General features: G+C 49.8%; 1 gene segment (V, D, J or C); it reads right to left on the bottom strand.

The window, feature by feature from the left end:
- Positions 1–13,221, bottom strand: part of LOC140418168 (T cell receptor alpha variable 38-2/delta variable 8-like) — a 30,290-nt gene extending 17,069 nt beyond the window's left edge. Inside the window, exons 1-5 of the V gene segment in view lie at positions 13,089–13,221; positions 12,791–12,924; positions 12,345–12,451; positions 11,116–11,221; positions 5,282–5,387 (exon numbers count right to left, since the gene is read on the bottom strand).
- Between the last annotated feature and the right edge of the window lie 2,075 nt (positions 13,222–15,296).

Raw genomic sequence — 15,296 nt, 5'->3', positions numbered from 1 at the left:
CCCCCCCCCCCCCCACATCCTCTGATCCTCCCCAGAGCTGTATCCTTCTTTAAAACAAGCTGCACAGCAACATTATCCAGGGTGGGTCTTTATAAACATAAAATTCACAGATGGTCCAAAATGTGGACAGGCAGACAGAGAGAGAGAGAGAGAAATCCAGTCAACACCTCAATAAACTCAAAATGCTTCCTGCACATCGCACTGAATCCCTCAATTCATCCCCGTCTGGGGACAACTGCCAGCAGAATTATCCAGGAATAAACTTCACCTTAAACAACTTTCAATTCCCCTCCCTCTCCCACCAGCTTCACAAGTGGAGGATGGATTTAAAACCCAGCGGCTGCTTCTTTCGGGAGGCACTTTGTGGGTCATCTCTGCCCAGCAAGACTCCAAGGCACCGTTACCAATCTCCGTCCCCTTCTCTCTCTCCCCCTTTATGGTATTCTCTCTCCTTTCCCTTTCTCTCTCTCTCCTTTCCCATTCTCTCTCTCCTTTGCCATTCTTTCTCTCCTTTCCCATTCTCTCTCTCTCTCCTTTCCCATTCTCTCTCTCCTTTCCCATTAATTCCAGTAAAACACGGGCACTGTGCGATTGGTAAATTGAACCAGGCCCCAATCGCAGCCTTTCCCGTTCCAGGCCCTTTGTGAGAGCTGGATTGAAATGTCCTCGGAATATCTCCTGTCTTCCCATTTAGAATAAGTGTCCACCACACTGGACATGTTTAATTTTCATGATTACAGAACGAAAACCCAAAACCTTACACCCCCCCCCCCCCCCCGCCACCCCACCCAGTCAATGTACTAATGACTAAAGTTACAATGAAGACCATTCTGCACAGCAGGATCCCACGGGCAGCCCCACAACGGAGGAGGTCTCAACCCGCTCCAAGATCCAGTATCGATTACCACAACTGAGTCCCCAACGTTCCCCACCCCCTCTCAGTTTGGTTCTCCCTCACCCTGTTTTCTCCCCCCGCCCTTTCTCTCTGTCTATTTAGGTTTAAGGTGTGTGGACACCATGGAGGGGTGAGGAATATGGGGTGGGGAGGTGGGGGTCTGTGCCCTGGCTGTGCAGCAGAGACCACCATCCAACAATCTTCCTCTTCCCTCTCCCTGCCCCTCTGGCTTCTCTCTCTCTCTGTCTGACTCTGTCTATCTCTCTCTGATACTTCACAAGCTGAAGACAAAGATGGGAGGGAGAGAGAGAGAGAAACAGGCAGAGGGACAGCAACAGGCAGAGGGACAGAAACAGGCAGAGGGACAGAAACAGGCAGAGGGACAGAAACAGGCAGAGGGACAGAAACAGGCAGAGGGACAGAAACAGGCAGAGGGACAGAAACAGGCAGAGGGACAGAAACAGGCAGAGGGACAGAAACAGGCAGAGGGACAGAAACAGGCAGAGGGACAGAAACAGGCAGAGGGACAGAAACAGGCAGAGGGACAGAAACAGGCAGAGGGACAGAAACAGGCAGAGGGACAGAAACAGGCAGAGGGACAGAAACAGGCAGAGGGACAGAAACAGGCAGAGGGACAGAAACAGGCAGAGGGACAGAAACAGGCAGAGGGACAGAAACAGGCAGAGGGACAGAAACAGGCAGAGGGACAGAAACAGGCAGAGGGACAGAAACAGGCAGAGGGACGGAGGGACAGACCGACAGGGGGAGAGAGAGAGAGAGACAGACAGAAGATAGAGGCAGTCAGAGAAAGAGACAGAATGACAAACTGGCGCAGAGACAGGGAGAGAGAGAGGCAAAGAGAGAGACAGAGTTAGGCAGTCAGAGAGGTGTTGACAGAACGAGAAAATGACGCAGACACAGAGCGACAGAGAGAGAGAAACAGACACAGGGAGAAATGCAAAGTCATCACGTCACTGCCCTCTTTACACTGGGGAAATCAGCCGCCCATTCCTTTAGGAGACTTTTTATAATCGCCCCCCAGAATTTATTTCTAGTCCCAAATCAGGGAATCCCCACAGGGTGTGACAGAGCCCCCACCCCCGCCTGCCTGGGACTGGGAGCTGGGCACCTTCACACTGGAGACCCCCAGATACTGTCTCTCTAACCCACCCCCCCCACAGCTCCCTCGGCCCACCCACCAAACTCCACCTCTATTCTCCCATCTAGTCCTGTTTCCCTTTCTCTCTCTCTCTCTTCACCAATTTCTCTCATTCTGGGAGAACGATGGGGGCTGAGAGGGAGAGGGGCTGAGAGGGAGAGGGCTGAGAGGGAGAGGGGCTGAGAGGGAGAGGGGCTGAGAGGGAGAGGGGCTGAGAGGGAGAGGGGCTGAGAGGGAGAGGGGCACTGAGAGGGAGAGGGGCACTGAGAGGGAGAGGGGCACTGAGAGGGAGAGGGGCACTGAGAGGGAGAGGGGCACTGAGAGGGAGAGGGGCACTGAGAGGGAGAGGGGCACTGAGAGGGAGAGGGGCACTGAGAGGGAGAGGGGCACTGAGAGGGAGAGGGGCACTGAGAGGGAGAGGGGCACTGAGAGGGAGAGGGGCACTGAGAGGGAGAGGGGCACTGAGAGGGAGAGGGGCACTGAGAGGGAGAGGGGCACTGAGAGGGAGAGGGGCACTGAGAGGGAGAGGGGCACTGAGAGGGAGAGGGGCACTGAGAGGGAGAGGGGCACTGAGAGGGAGAGGGGCACTGAGAGGGAGAGGGGCACTGAGAGGGAGAGGGGCACTGAGAGGGAGAGGGGCACTGAGAGGGAGAGGGGCACTGAGAGGGAGAGGGGCACTGAGAGGGAGAGGGGCACTGAGAGGGAGAGGGGCACTGAGAGGGAGAGGGGCACTGAGAGGGAGAGGGGCACTGAGAGGGAGAGGGGCACTGAGAGGGAGAGGGGCACTGAGAGGGAGAGGGAGACTGAGAGGGAGAGGGGGACTGAGAGGGGCGGGAGAGAGAGAGACTGAGAGGGGCGGGAGAGAGAGAGACTGAGAGGGGCGGGAGAGAGAGAGACTGAGAGGGGTGGGAGAGAGAGAGACTGAGAGGGGCGGGAGAGAGCGACTGAGAGAACAAAGAACAAAGAAATGTACAGCACAGGAGCAGTCCCTTCGGCCCTCCAAGCCCGTGCCGACCATACTGCCCGACTAAACTACAATCTTCTACACTTCCTGGGTCCGTATCCTTCTATTCCCATCCTATTCATATATTTGTCAAGATGCCCCTTAAATGTCCCTATCGTCCCTGCTTCCACTACCTCCTCCGGTAGCGAGTTCCAGGTACCCACTACCCTCTGCGTAAAAAACTTGCCTCGTACATCTACTCTAAATCTTGCCCCTCTCACCTTAAACCTATGCCCCCTAGTAATTGACCCCTCTACCCTGGGGAAAAGCCTCTGACTATCCACTCTGTCTATGCCCCTCATAATTTTGTATACCTCTATCAGGTCGCCCCTCAACCTCCTTCGTTCCAGTGAGAACAAACCGAGTTTATTCAACCGCTCCTCATAGCTTATGCCCTCCATACCAGGCAACATTCTGGTAAATCTCTTCTGCACCCTCTCTAAAGCCTCCACATCCTTCTGGTACTGTGGCGACCAGAATTGAACACTATACTCCAAGTGTGGCCTAACTAAGGTTCTATACAGCTGCAACATGACTTGCCAATTCTTATACTCAATGCCCCGGCCAATGAAGGCAAGCATGCCGTATGCCTTCTTGACTACCATCTCCACCTGTGTTGCCCCTTTCAATGACCTGTGGACCTGTACTCCTAGATCTCTTTGACTTTCAATACTCTTGAGGGTTCTACCATTCACTGTATATTCCCTACCTGCATTAGACCTTCCAAAATGCATTACCTCACATTTGTCCAGATTAAACTCCATCTGCCATCTCTCCGCCCAAGTCTCCAGACAATCTAAATCCTGCTGTATCCTCAGACAGTCCTCATCGCTATCCGCAATTCCACCAACCTTTGTGTCGTCTGCAAACTTACTAATCAGACCAGTTACATTTTCCTCCAAATCATTTATATATACTACAAAGAGCAAAGGTCCAGCACTGATCCCTGTGGAACACCACTGGTCACAGCCCTCCAATTAGAAAAGCATCCCTCCATTGCTACCCTCTGCCTTCTATGGCCTAGCCAGTTCTGTATCCACCTTGCCAGTTCACCCCTGATCCCGTGTGACTTCACCTGTTGTACTAGTCTACCATGAGGGACCTTGTCAAAGGCCTTACTGAAGTCCATATAGACAACATCTACTGCCCTACCTGCATCAATCATCTTAGTGACCTCCTCGAAAAACTCTATCAAGTTAGTGAGACACGACCTCCCCTTCACAAAACCGTGCTGCCTCTCACTAATACGTCCATTTGCTTCCAAATGGGAGTAGATCCTGTCTCTAAGAATTCTCTCCAGTAATTTCCCTACCACTGACGTAAGGCTCACCGGCCTGTAGTTCCCGGGATTATCCTTGCTACCCTTCTTAAACAGAGGAACAACATTGGCTATTCTCCAGTCCTCCGGGACATCCCCTGAAGACTGAGAGGGTGGGAGAGAGAGACTGAGAGGGTGGGAGAGAGAGACTGAGAGGGGCGTGAGAGAGAGACTGAGAGGGGCGTGAGAGAGAGACTGAGAGGGGCGTGAGAGAGAGACTGAGAGGGGCGTGAGAGAGAGACTGAGAGGGGCGTGAGAGAGAGACAGACTGAGAGGGTGGGAGAGAGAGAGACTGAGAGGGTGGGAGAGAGAGAGAGAGACTGAGAGGGTGGGAGAGAGAGACTGAGAGTTGTGGTCACTGTTGCTGCGCGGGCAAAGGCCACAGGCCTGCGAGTGAACAGCAAGATCCCACAGCAGCAGCAATCTGGACCTAACCAGATGGGACACTGTGCTTCCTCCCCCCCCCCAACCCCCCTCACTCCTGCTGGGAGCCCCATTCCCCACTGCACCTAACTCCCCCAACCCCGTGTCATGTGTGGATTGGAACATCCCTGGAGAAGTCCCTTCAGTTTCTGAAAGAGTTAAACTGCCTCTTAAAACGAGGAAAAACCTTTTTAAAACGAAATCCATTGGCACACAGAAAGATCCCAGAATGTGCAGTCGGCAGTGTTGAGTGTCGTTGACATTTGCTACCAGGTTGCAGAGAGTGGCTGAGACAGTGAAATCCCTCCCCACCCCCACCATACATACCCGGGATGCTCAGAATTAATATAACCCCTGTTATTTTGGAACAAAATTAGACAGCTTCATATTCCAGATTTGTATTTTACTCTTTGTCACCCACCAAAGGGTTAATGTGTTTGTGTCGAAGTGCAAGGCCGGGGCTGCAATAAAGAGACAACTCACGTGAGTGCGGCCTGTGGAATCGGCCTCGGTCCATCCACTTGTCCTCTGGAGAACAGCCTTTGTCCAAAGATTCCTGGTCACATTGCAGTCTTCAAATTTCAAATTCCTGGGGAAAAGAGGGAGAAAATTAACTAAAACGCAGGAAAATGTTTAAACTTGTAGCACAGCAAGAGGCCAAGATCCCCCCTCTCTGTTACACCCAAACTCTCAGCAACATCCACCTACAATAATCTGTTAGAAACCACAGAATAAAAAAGATTGAGAGACAGTTCCCGCTTCCCTTGTGTTTCTCTTTCTCTCTCTCTCGCTATCTCATTCAGTCTCTCTATTCCCAAATCAGGGTATCCCCAGAAAGATGTGATGAGACTCCTCATTGCAGTTTGTGGTGTGGTTCTTAGATTAAAGGTTTAAAGAAACACTAAAAAGCTGGAGAGAAATGGACAGATAGTGGCAGAAAGCTGGGGAGACAGAGAGAGAGAGAGAGGGGCAAGACTGGAAAGAAGACAGAAAGGGAGAGAAAGCCTCTCTTTTTCACGACCTCCCTCTCCCTCCACCCTATCTCTTTCTCCTCTACCTCTCTCTAATCTCCATTACCCCCCAGCCCCACACTCTTTCTGTACTTCTCTCTCTCTCTCTCGATCATTCTAATAGTTGGGAAGGAGAAAGAGAGAGAGAGAGACAGGGTCACACACAGGAATCCAACATTCACAACCACAGCAAACTGAATTCAAATGACCTCCTGCGAATGTAATTTCACCCTCATACTTGTGTCTCGGCCTAAAATACAGACTTCATTCCAGAATTATACCCGCTTCAAGTCAAGCGACTTTAATTCCGGGCAATCGAGATTACTTTACAGTCAATGGGTCCATTTTAAAAGTGACCCCACTATCGTTAATTTTGTGAATTCTGCCGGCAACCTGTGCACAGGGAGAGCCCAACAAATGATGACCACTTTCAAAATTGAGTTCAGAGTTTCTGATCTGAGATTTCTCTCTCTCTCTCTACCAGATTGCAGAGAGTGGCTGAAACAGTGAAATGCACCCCCCCCCCCCCCCCCCCCCCCCCGTACTGCACGCCCCACCCCCACCCCTGGGACGCTCAGATTTAATATAACCCCTGTTATTTTGGAACTAAATTAGACAGCTTCATATTCAGGATTTGTATTTTACTCTTTGCCGCCCACCAAAGGTTTAATGTGTTTGTGTCTAAGTGCAAGGCCGGGGCTGCAATAAAGAGACAACTCACGTGAGTGCGGCCTGTGGAGTAGGCCTCAGTCCATCCAGCCATGCTCTGGAGAAATACCCTTGCCCAAAGATTCCTGCTCACATTGCAGTCTTTCAAAATTCAAATTCTGTTTGTCTCTCTCTCTCTCTCTCTCTGTCCATCCACCCTCTCTTTGTCTGTCTCTCTGTCTCCAGTATACAGATTTAGGTACTTTTAATTCAAAAATTCAACAGTATATTGCTGACCATGAACCATTTCTTTGGTCACTGTTGCAATTCCAGTTTGTTGCATGCCTAGCAAGATGCCAGGAGGCTCTCTCTCCCCGTTTCTCTCATTCTCCCTCTTTTCCTACAGCTCTCCCTGTTTCCCCCTATAACAGCCCAGCTCCTCCAGCCTCCCACTTCCACAATCTCTCAGCAACATCCACACACACAAATATCACCGTTACCAACCAGACTAGAACAGATTGGGAGACCGACCCCTTCCCTTGTGTTTCTCTCTATCTCTCTATCCCTCATTCTGTCTCTCTATCCCTACCTCATTCACACCTCCAAACCCATCCCTCCTTCACTCATGCTTTCTTTGTCCGTCAGATATTAAAATCAAACCTTGATCGGGGGTCAGAACCAGACAAAATGGGCCCTGGTTGAAGCCACTTTCCTTCCCCTGTCTGCTGTCATCTTCCATCCCTCACCCACGTACCAACACTCTCTCTCCGAGCCCCCCCAACCTGAACACCATCTGGATTCCGAGTCAGGAGACACATCCCCTCTGTCCCCAGAAAGAGTTACCCTCCCCTCTTTACACTGGGCAAATCAGCTGCCCAGTCCGTTAGGAGACTTTTTACAATCGCCCTCCCTGCATTTATTCCTATTCCCAAATCCGGGAATCTACACAGACCCCCGCCCCCCCCACTCCCCTGAGACCCCCAGGTGTCTAACCCCCCCACCCCCTCTTTGACCCTTCCACCAAACTCCACCTCTATTCTGCTCTCTATTCCTGTTTCCCTCGCTCTCTCCCCTCGCCTCTCTCTTCACCCATTTCTCCGGTTCAGGGAGAAAGATGGGGAAAGAAACAGACACTGAGAATTTGACAAGTAGAAACTTAGTACAATACGATTCAAACGCTGCCCTGGGTGGGCCTTTCCACACACAACAGTGACATTCCAGTAAAACACGGGCACTGTGCAATTGGCAAATTGTCTCAACGAAAAGTCCCTCTTTAAAGCTGACAGTGGGGTGAGGGGAGTGGGGCAAAGTTTGGAGACTTTGGAGAACTCAGTGAGCTGAATTAACCCCCCCCCCCAATCACCAACACTTCACTAATCAGTCCGTCTTCAGCACAGGAGATATTCCGGGATTAGAAACAAGCCCTTACACAGCCTCACATTTACAAATTCAATCCCAGCACCTCGGCAACATTATGAAAGTCGATACGTTCATGTTCACACGTTGCAGTGTGCACCACAAAAAATAAACATGATGGAGACAGGAGCCCAGTCCATATCCTGCGTCTCTCTTAACCTCCCACTCAACCGCCCCCCTCCACACACCCCCACCCACACACACACACATTCCACACCCCCACCAGCCTCCCCATTCAAATAACGACAAATCACATTGGTGTTTTTATCATTTTATTGGAAGAGGAAATAAAGAGAGAGAAATAGCTGGAGAGAGGGGCTCGGTGAGGGGAGGGGTATGCGGTGGGGAAGAGTGAGACAGGCAATTTCTCCCACGCCCCCTCTCTTTCTCTCTCAGGGCTTCTTTCCCTCTGGAGGCATTTTCAAATCCACTCGGCTCAGGACAGGACAGGGCTGTCTCAGGACATTTTCAAATAGACTGTCTCAGGACAGGACAGGGCTGTCTCAGGACATTTTCAAATAGACTGTCTCAGGACAGGACAGGGCTGTCTCAGGGCATTTTCAAATCGACTGTCTCAGGATTGTGTAAAATCGCACTTTCTAAAAGATAATGTAACTGGGCCGTGACTGTGCACAACAGAACCCCCACCCCCAGACCCTGTGCCTGATCACCCCCTCACTCCACCCCACATCTCTCCCTCCGTTTCCCCTGACCCTCCCTTTTCTCTCACCCCCTCTCTTTTTCACTCCTCGCTCCCACCGCCCTCTCTCTCTCTCTTTCTCTCTCCCCCTTTTTCACTCTCTCCCTCCACCCTGTCTTTCTCTGTCCCCCCCTCTCTTTTTCATTCTCTCTCCCTCAACCCTGTCTTTCTCTGTCCCCCTCCCCTTGTCACTATATCTTTCTCCCTCCACTCTCTCTCTCTTTCTCTCTCTACCTCTTTTTCACTCTCTCTCCCACCGCCCTCTCTGTCTTTCTCGCTCCCCCTCTTTTTCACTCACTCTCCCTCCACCCTCTGTCTTTCTCTGTCCCCCTCCCCTTTGCACTATATCTCTTTACCTCCGCTCTCTCTCTCTCTCTTTCTCTCCCCGCCCTCTCTTTTTCACTCTCTTTCTCCCTCCACTCTCTCGACAAATCACATTGGGGTTCTCTATTACATTTAGTCCAAGATGAAATGTAGAAAGAAATGGCTGGAAAGTAGGAGAGAGACAGATAGAAAGCTGGGGTGACTGAGGCAGGGACATTTATCCCCAAACCCCCCTCAGAAATCCTTCCTATCCCACCGCCCTGTCTAAAACACAAACACCACCATTGAGGACAAACCTGTACCCAGGCTGCGGCCTATTCATTTCAGACCCATTCCCGACTGCTTCACATTCAGTGAGCAAGTTTAATTTTAAATAGTGCGTGGTCACTAAGTTGACAGTTCAGGAAAGGCTGCAGGCCACTGACCAGCAATGTGATCCCACAACCAGCAATGTGATCCTGACAGGGTGGGACAGGCAGGTGAGCGGGGGGATGGGGGAGAGACATATTCCTTCCCTTGCCTGCTATATCCTTTCTTCCATCTTTCCCCCCCCCCCCCCCCCCCTCCCCAAAATACCCCCACCCCTGAATGCCACGGGTATTCTGAGTCTGGAGTCCACTGTCCCCAGAAAGTTACACTTCCCTCTTTAAACTGGGAAACCAGCTGCCTGGTCCGTCCGGAGACTTTTTACAATCACCCTCCCAGCATTTATTTCTATTTATTTCCCAAATCAGGGTATCCCCAGAAAGATGTGATGAGACTCCCCATTGCAGTTTGTGGGAAGGTTTCGTTGATTAAAGGTTTAAAGAGACACTAAAAAGCTGGAGAGAGATGGACAGATAGCGGCAGAATGCTGGAGAGACAGAGAGAGAGAGAGGCAAGAATGGATAGAAGGCAGAAAGGGAGAGAAAGTCTCTCCTTTTCACTACCTCCCTCTCCCTCCAACCTCTCTCTCTTACATCTCCATTTTACCCCCCCCCCCCCCTCCCCCCGACCCCACTCTTCTGTCCTTCTCTCTCTCTCTCATATCCCAGTAGTTGGGAAGGAGAGAGAGAGAGAGAGGATCACACACACGAATCCAACAATCACTACTCACAGCAAACTGAATTCAAATGGCCCCCTGCCCCCTCACATTTAAGTCTCGGCCTAAAACACAGTCTTTATTCCAGAATTATACCCCCTTCAAGTTTAAGGGACTATAATTCCAGATTACGTTACAGTCGATGGATTCATTATTAAAGTGACCCCACTGTTGGTTCATTTCAGGAATTCTGCAGGCAACTTGTGCACGGGGAGACCCCAAAAATGGTGACACTTTCCAAATTGAGTTCCGAGTTTCTCAGCAGCGATGAGATCATGGCTGAATATCCCGTCAGTGCATGCAGAAAGGGTTCATTCACTCTCTCGTTCCCAAGCACTCAAGTTTAAGACTTTAAAATTCGAGACCTTCGAACCCACTTTGCAGTCCGTGAGCTATTTCATTTTTTAAAAAAAAAGTAGGTACTCTATATTTATTTATTTATTTTTATAAATTTAGAGTACCTAATTCATTTTTTCCAATTAAGGGACAATTTTGCGTGGCTAATCCACCTAGCCTGCACATCTTTGGGTTGTGGGGGCAAAACCCACGCAAACACTGGGAGAGAGCTTTTTTATTTTAATAGTTGTGGTCACTGTTGCTGCGCGGGCAAAGGCCACAGGCCTGCGAGTGAACAGCAAGATCCCACAGCAGCAGCAATCTGGACCTAACCAGATGGGACACTGTGCTTCCTCTCCCCCAACCCCCCTCACTCCTGCTGGGAGCCCCATTCCCCACTGCACCTAACTCCCCCACTGCCGTGTCATGTGTGGATTGGAACATCCCTGGAGAAGTCCCTTCAGTTCTGAAAGAGTTAAACTGCCTCTTAAAACGAGGAAAAACCTTTTTAAAACGAAATCCATTGGCACCCAGAAAGATCCCGGAAGGTGCAGTCGGCAGTGTTGAGTGTCGTTGACATTTGCTACCAGGTTGCAGAGAGTGGCTGAGACAGTGAAATCCCCCCCCACACCCCCACCCCACATACCCGGGATGCTCAGAATTAACATAACCCCTGTTATTTTGGAACAAAATTAGACAGCTTCATATTCCAGATTTGTATTTTACTCTTTGTCACCCACCAAAGGGTTAATGTGTTTGTGTCGAAGTGCAAGGCCGGGGCGGCAATAAAGAGACAACTCACGTGAGTGCGGCCTGTGGAATCGGCCTCAGTCCATCCACTTGTCCTCTGGAGAACAGCCTTTGTCCAAAGATTCCTGGTCGCATTGCAGTCTTCAAATTTCAAATTCCTGGGGAAAAGAGGGAGAAAATTAACTAAAACGCAGGAAAATGTTTAAACTTGTCGCACAACAAGAGGCCAAGATCCCCCCTCTCAGTTACACCCAAACTCTCAGCAACATCCACCTACAATAATCTGTTATAAACCACAGAATAAAAAAGATTGAGAGACAGTTCCCGCTTCCCTTGTGTTTCTCTTTCTCTCTCTCTCGCTATCTCATTCAGTCTCTCTATTCCCAAATCAGGGTATCCCCAGAAAGATGTGATGAGACTCCTCATTGCAGTTTGTGGGATGGTTCTTAGATTAAAGGTTTAAAGAGACACTAAAAAGCTGGAGAGAAATGGACAGATAGTGGCAGAAAGCTGGGGAGACAGAGAGAGAGAGAGAGAGGGGCAAGAATGGAAAGAAGACAGAAAGGGAGAGAAAGCCTCTCTTTTTCACGACCTCCCTCTCCCTCCACCATCTGTCTTTCTCCTCCCCCTCTCTCTAATCTCCATTACCCTCCAGCCCCACACTCTCTCTCTCTATCATTCTAATAGTTGGGAAGGAGAAAGAGAGAGAGAGACAGGGTCACACACAGGAATCCAACATTCACACCCATAGCAAACTGAATTCAAATGACCTCCTGCGAATGTAATTTCACCCTCATACTTGTGTTCTGGCCTAAAATACAGGCTTCATTCCAGAATTATACCCGCTTCAAGTCAAGCGACTTTAATTCCGGGCAATCGAGATTACTTTACAGTCAATGGGTCCATTTTAAAAGTGACCCCACTATCGTTAATTTTGTGAATTCTGCCGGCAACCTGTGCACAGGGAGAGCCCAACAAATGATGACCACTTTCAAAATTGAGTTCAGAGTTTCTGATCTGAGATTTCTCTCTCTCTCTCTACCAGATTGCAGAGAGTGGCTGAAACAGTGAAATGCCTCCCGCCCCCCCCCCCCCCCCCCCGTACCGCACGCCCCACCCCCACCCCTGGGACGCTCAGAATTAATATAACCCCTGTTATTTTGGAACAAAATTAGACAGCTTCATATTCAGGATTTGTATTTTACTCTTTGCCTCCCACCAAAGGTTTAATGTGTTTGTGTCTAAGTGCAAGGCCGGGGCTGCAATAAAGAGACAACTCACGTGAGTGCGGCCTGTGGAGTAGGCCTCAGTCCATCCATCCATGCTCTGGAGAAATACCCTTGCCCAAAGATTCCTGCTCACATTGCAGTCTTTCAAAATTCAAATTCCTGGGAAAAAGAGAGAGAAAATTAACTAAACCACAGGAAAAGAATGAAGCTATTTAATACAGCGAGAGCCCAGGGTCCCCTTTTCAGTTTTACAACCCCTCAGCAACATCCGAATACAAATAAGTCGCAGCTTTCAACCAGAGGTTAAAAAAGATTGAGAGACAATTAATACTCAAAATCTTTTTATTGTCACAATTAGGCTGACATTAATACTGCAATGAAGTTACTGTGACAATCCCCTTCTCTTGTGTTTCTCGCTGTCTCTCTGTCCCTCTTATACATATTTCTGTCTCCCTCCCTCCCTCACTCTCTTCGATCCCTCCAATATTAAAATTAAACCTCAGTCAGGGTAATAACCCGGGTGAGGCCTGCGGAACAGGCCTCAGCCAGCGCTCCCTCGGGAAAAATTCACACTCCCTCGTCCTCCTCACTGGATTCCCGACCTCCTTCCAGTTTTCCAAATAAAAATGCCTCTGGAGAAAAAAAGGAAATAAAATTGATTATAAAGGCAATAACAGGGACATTTTAATAAAATATACAAAACAGCACAACAGGAGTCCAACATTTCCAATCTCGAGTCAATCAGCAACATGTCAACACCCAAAATGCACAGCTCAAAACAGGCAGATTGACACACCCAGCGACACACACACACACAAGCAGAGGGGTAATGTTTTCAGTGTAGGGAGTTTTTAGATTGTGAACTGAAGTCCCTCAGACACAGATATATCCTCAGTGAGCTGTGAGCAGACTCCACCCCTAGTCTCTGCCATGTGTGGAATGTCTGTCTCAGAGGACAGCTCTCTATTGACATGTAAATGCCGTACAAGAGATACTGATCTCCTTGCTGCTCAGCCCCACACACACAGAATGTGACTTCAGCTAACCCTTGGCCTTTCCCACACCAGTGTTGTTCACTGAGCAGGCCGGAAAAAATTGGATTAAATGTAATTATTAGACAGGGACGTTCTTATTTTTTCTACCCAAGTGGATAACCTCACATTTATCCACGTTGTACTGCATCTGACATATCTCTCACTCACTCACTCACTCCCCTCCAATAGGATTGAATCCTAATTTAAAATAGTATTGGGAAATGATTGGAAACAGTTTGGACTGAGATCTCCTCAGTGACCTGTGTGCAGACCCCACCCCCGACATTCTGTCAGGAATGTCCCCCTCGGTGTGTTTCCTGTGTCTGCTAAGGAAGACACTTGTCCTGTCTATGGTTATGTTAATTCAGTAGTCAACAACAGATTCAGCAATGTCCTGTCATTATTTCCCTCTGAATTTCTGACGTATTTGGAATGACCATTCGTCTGTCACCCGAGGAAGGCTTTCCATAGAATGAGTAAAAACCAGCAAGAAATCACAGAATGTGAGTTAAACACAACTTCATTTCTGCCTCCATTTTGAGAGAAGATTCCTGGCCACAAAAACAAAGCTCATTGCAAAGTTTCACTTGATATTTTACATGTTGTTCACAGACAGATTTCTCCAATGAGCTGCTCTATAAATATGGATTCAATTTGATTTTTTCTCACTGTGAGATGTAAAGTTTATTCCTGAATCAATACAGGGTCATCGGCAACAACATCATTTTATTAGACAAGGGGGTTCAATGGGATTTTTCACTGAAATCCTCTGATGTCAATTTCTGAGATTAGAATTTATAATGAAACAATTTTGATTCAATGAAAATGGTCAGTTTGATAACCCCAATGTCCTGACTGCCTCACGTCCTGGCACCCTCACACCCTCATGTCTCCTAACCCCCACATCCTGACCCACTCACGTCCCCAAAACCTCAGATAGTGACCCGCTGTGTCCCTCTTTCTGTGTGTGTCCCTCACTCTGTCTGTGTGCCCACCTCTCTCTGTCCCTCTCTGTATCCCTCTCTCTCTCTGTGTCCCTCTCTCTCGCTGTCTGTGTCCTTCTATCTCACTCTATCCCTCACTTTCACTGCGTACCTCTTTCTATCTGTGTCACTCTCTCTGTGTCCCGCTCATTCTATGTGTCCCCCTCTCTCTGTCTCTCTCGCTGTGTCCCTCTCTCGCTGTGTCCCCCTCTCTCTCGCTGTGTCCCCCTCTCTCTCGCTGTGTCCCCCTCTCTCTCGCTGTGTCCCTCTCTGTCCCCCTCGCTCTCTCTGTCCCATCACTCTCGGTGTGTGCCTCACACTCTCGCTGTGTCCATCTCTCTCGCTGTGTCCATCTCTCTCGCTGTGTCCATCTCTCTCGCTGTGTCCATCTCTCTCGCTGTGTCCATCTCTCTCGCTGTGTCCATCTCTCTCGCTGTGTCCATCTCTCTCGCTGTGTCCATCTCTCTCGCTGTGTCCATCTCTCTCGCTGTGTCCATCTCTCTCGCTGTGTCCATCTCTCTCGCTGTGTCCATCTCTCTCGCTGTGTCCCACTCTCTCTCGCTGTGTCCCACTCTCTCTCGCTGTGTCCCACTCTCTCTCGCTGTGTCCCACTCTCTCTCGCTGTGTCCCACTCTCTCTCGCTGTGTCCCTCTCTCTCTCGCTATGTCCCTCTCTCTCTCGCTGTGTCCCCTTCTCTCTCACTGTGTCCCCCTCTCTCTCTCTCGCTGTGTCCCCCTCTCTCTCTCTCTCGCTGTGTCCCTCAAACTCTCTCTCTGTCCCTCGCTCTCTCTGTGTCCCTCGCTCTCTCTGTGTCCCTCGCTCTCTCTGTGTCCCTCGCTCTCTCTGTGTCCCTCGCTCTCTCTGTGTCCCTCGCTCTCTCTGTGTCCCTCGCTCTCTCTGTGTCCCTCGCTCTCTCTGTGTCCCTCGCTCTCTCTGTGTCCCTCGCTCTCTCTGTGTCCCTCGCTCTCTCTGTGTCCCTCGCTCTCT

Source organism: Scyliorhinus torazame, chromosome 5 (assembly GCF_047496885.1).
Source record: "Scyliorhinus torazame isolate Kashiwa2021f chromosome 5, sScyTor2.1, whole genome shotgun sequence".
Taxonomy (NCBI): domain Eukaryota; kingdom Metazoa; phylum Chordata; class Chondrichthyes; order Carcharhiniformes; family Scyliorhinidae; genus Scyliorhinus; species Scyliorhinus torazame.
The sequence above is the reverse complement of the archived record's forward strand: the minus strand, read 5'-3'. Positions and strand labels throughout refer to the sequence as shown.